Here is a 4,289-nt window from a genome sequence, read left to right on the forward strand (position 1 = left end):
CAGAATGCAGGGACTCGTGGGATGTTGTTCCGAGCTGCTGAGCTACTAGACGGCCAGGGAGCAAACCCGCCCCCACGGGAGACCGGCACGCTCCGGAGGCCGTGGTCCCCAGGGGTGTGGCGAGCAGCTCCTGCGTGGCCCCGGGGCCGGAAGGGCTTCTTAGTTAAGGTGACCTGGAAACAGGAGCCGTCCCCTCGCGGGGGGCCCTGGGCCTGCACACTCCATCTACATGGTAACGCTGGGCACTTCCTGCAGAGCTTTCTGGGCACCCGCAGGACACAAAACTCATCCTGACCAGGGAACCCTGTGGAAAGGCCCATCTCTCCCGCTGGCAGAGGCCGGCCAGTGGACGCACGGGGGTGGACAGCCTGTGCATTCACAAGTTTACTTTCCAGATGAAAGCGTGCTTTGAGACAGGTCTGCCGAGATGGCGCGCTGCTGCCTGGCCTCGGCCCACCCACAGCGAAGCTGGGCTCTGGGGCACCCGCAGACCCGGGGCTCCCTCTCACTGGGCCAAGAAGCAGTCCTCAACGATACTCACTCTAAGTTCTGTTTGGTCCAGTTTTTGAAATTTTTTCAGTGAGCATGGTGACTGCAGAGGTTAGCGTCGTGAACAGCTGGGCTAACTTTCTCTCTGTCAAGTCGATTAAGATTCCATCCCTGTGAAATAACACAAAATTTCACTCTCTAAAAGCAACAGCATGTAAACTAGAATGAAAGAAGGAAATTATGTATGTATGCTTACTATTCTTTGTGAATGTCTTTCCTTTAACTAAAGTTATATTAGAAACCAGATTGATAAATAAAAAATCCAAACTAGTTTTAATTATCCTAAAAGCGAGTCTTCGTGTTTTGTTCCACTTGATTCTCTCGGAAGCAGGAGTTCTGCCCTCAGCAGAAGAAATCCCAAGAGCCGCAGCCCACAGCTCTCGGGGGTATTCTCTTTCCCGAGACAGGGGAGCTCATCAATGTTGGGGTGACCAAGTGCGGAGATAACATTTACTGCGGGACTGGGTGAGGGTGGTAATAAACTGGGCCTCGTATCCAAGGGTGATAATTAACTGGGCCTCGCATCCGGGAGATACCGGGGGACAAACTGGGCCTGGCATAGGGGGCGCAGCGACGAGTCACCCCTTTGGAATGTGAACCTAGAATCTGTATGAGACCCTTTTCCCCGGCAGGGCAGCGCTGGCAGTGGCTGCGGACCCCACCCCAGGGGCCCCGGGAGCAGTCAACTCTGCTTGCTCGGCCTTTCTGCCTCCCGTCTTTCTTCCTTGTGGACGGTCACAGACGTCGGGACAAAACACCCAGGCACAGAGTCTTCCAGATACATCCGCGGTCACCAGGCCTCGCCTCTCCCTGCTGGGCTTAACGGATACTGGCTTGGCGCTTTGGATTCTCACACACATCGTGATGAAATGCAGTAGGGCCGAGAGAGGTCCAGAACCCACTCGGAGCCACTGACCTGGACGGTGACCCGTGGCTCCCAGTCAGGGGAGCAGGTGACAGGTTGCAACTCACTCGAGGTGCAACCCAGCGCCATCTTCCCGGGTCACGACGGGCCCGCTGCAGCCTTCCCAAACCCGGGGACGCCATCTCCTTTTACGGGATTCTCGGTAAAGCCTTTAAACGCACGAGACATAAGTGGGACTCCCACACGCCTCGCCTCAGTTCTGCGCCATCCCCAGGCTAGTGATGGCCTCTGGTCTCTGTAGAAATGCCCTCAGGTCCTCTGGGGGGGGGGCGGGTTCTGCTTTGCAAAGGTGGCCCGACAGGGGCAGAGAGCCTGAGACAAACCCCTTGAGGAAGAACAGCAGGTGTGAGCGACTAGAAAGAGCGGGTGTTTAGAGGAGGAGCCCCGAGTTCAGGCCTAAAGTCCCAGAGAGGAGCTTGCAGGCGCCACTCGCCCCTCCTGGTCCCACTGACCGTCAGCCTGAGGTGCGTGGTTCCCCGCGGGGCTGCTGCGACTGTGTTGGGCTCGTGGATGTATTTGTGACCTCCCGGGGAGGTCTTAGGGAGCAAAGGGCGGAAGGTGTGGGGAAGAGGTTCCTGGGAAGAAAGATCTCCTTCGCCTCGGCAGTCAAGACGCCTTGTCAGTCAAGACGCTGCAGCGACTTCCCAAACACCCAGAGGCACCTGTCGTTCGAGGGCTCGTGTCCCCAAGTGTCCCCAAGTGCAAGGTGACGTGAGTTGTGGTTAGTACTCGCCTTCTCTTTGGTCACTGGAACCTATGACTTCAGTGACTCCTGCGCTCAATAACCTCCAAACCTAGAGAATCCTGACCCCAGAACCGCTTCCCAGACACCCCGACCTCCTGATGGAGCTGAAACACAGCCACAGCAGTTTGAGCATGACGAAAGCAAGTTTCCTTTCTGATCACACTTCTGCGATCTTCCTTGGGCCACTTCACCCTCAGGGCTTGGGAGGGAAAAGCTCTTGGCACAGAGAAGGAAGAAACGCCAGTGACCAACCTTCATCAGAGGAACTCTCATGAGTCTAAAGCATGAGAAACTTTGTCATTTCTTCTAGAAGTAGGTTCCCAAAACATATAGAATATAAACTTAAAATGCGACAGGTGGTGGAGCAGTGGGGGAAGGCCATGATGAAAGAAGGAATTTTTGTGTTCACAAATAAAAAGGAGGGGATGAGATTCCCAGTCCAGGAGAGAAGCCCCGAGCGAGCATGGGGCTCAAGGGCAAGCTTCTCAGCCATGAGCGACAGGAAGAAGCGCGGAGCTGTTCCCCCGACAGACATGTTGGGGAGCAGGGGCCCACAGACTCCAAAAGCCAGAGAGGCACCTCTCAGGACAAATACATTAAAACCAGCTCGTGGGGGAGCAGCAGAAACCACAGAGCCCGGGATTAGCTTCCCCAAAGGACCAAGGTTACTTCAGTCATGACTCCACCACTGGATTTTTAAAGGAAGCCCAGTGTAAGGGACCACGCCATTGTGTGAATATTGATATTCATGAAGCGCCTCCGAGGTGCCTGGTCCAGCCTAGACTCTGGGACTCGCTGGAGAACAAAGCCAGACACATCCCGCTTGCACGAAACTTGGGTTCCAGGGCCCATTAAGGTAGCAAGCAAATGAAACTATGCAGGGGAACAATTCCTAAGCAGGGGACTGAAAGAAGGTGGTGTGACCCCCAAGTGGTAGTGGCTTTCGATAATGAAGACGCTGCTGGGGGTGTCCTCGGACGCTCGGGGAGTATCAGCCAAGAGTTGCAGGCTGGTGTTGGAGAATCAGTTCCGTCCAGTGAGGCTGACGATGCTGTTAGAAGTCACAGGCCAGAGCTGTGTGGCAGCCCTCATCTTCTACCTTACAAATACAGTAAGTTGAGGGCGGGTGTGGGGGGAGACGAGATTCACAAAGCAATTGGATTTACTGAAATTAAAAAGCTGCACACCGGACAACAGAACATTCTCCCAGGGTGAATCCCAGGGTGAATCACTGAAGTGTATGTGCACATAGAAACTTCTGACAAGTTCAAGTTATTTGGCAAAGAAGGTGTCATATTCAGAAGGAAGGAGGGTGGAGAGGGGGTCGGAGGTGAAGGGAAGAAAATAAAATGAGGGGCACAGAGGGGGGACGGGGTGGCAAAAAGCCTCATTCCAAGAAGTACGGCCCTTCGCCCTCGGCCGGAGGGATGGGGCACAATGACGTCAAGGTCTCCCCGGGGAGCGGAGTCAGTGAACGCACAGGAGGAGAGGGACACTCATGCAGCGACCTACGTCACTGGCCACTGTCGTCACTGTCGGTACCGGGCAGAAGCAAACAACGGTCTCGCGTTACTAAAGCGGAGAAAACTGCCGCGCCACCTCCTCCCCAGCAGGCGGGTTCGCAGCAAACCCTCGCTCCGTGGGAAAACCAGTATTTCCTCCTGTATCCAGGTCCAGGAAAGCCGTCCGTGTCCAGCCTGCCCTGCAGAGGGCATTGCACCTAGCTGTAACTGGATGTGTGACCCAAGCAAGCAAGGGTGGGCGCCGCGCCCTCCCGGGGGCGCAGGGGCGAGGTCTGAGCGCCAGGAAGCCGTCCGCAGCCCCCGCGGCACGAGTCCATCCCCGGCCAGGGAGGGACCCACCTGGGGCCGCAGACCGCTCCTGTCTCCCCGCTGCTCCCCTCTGCCTGCTCTGCTCCCCATCATCTGTGGGGAACCCTCTCCCCCCCAAACCCCGACACCTCTGACCTACACCCAGCTCTTGCAGACATAAATAAATAAATAAATCTTAGGGCCCTCCCTGGTGGCGCAGCGGGTTAAAGCACAGCACTGAGAAGCTAAAGCCGCTTCC

This window comes from Condylura cristata, unplaced genomic scaffold, assembly GCF_000260355.1.
Source record: "Condylura cristata isolate star-nosed mole 26May11 unplaced genomic scaffold, ConCri1.0 scaffold00042, whole genome shotgun sequence".
Taxonomy (NCBI): Eukaryota; Metazoa; Chordata; class Mammalia; order Eulipotyphla; family Talpidae; genus Condylura; species Condylura cristata.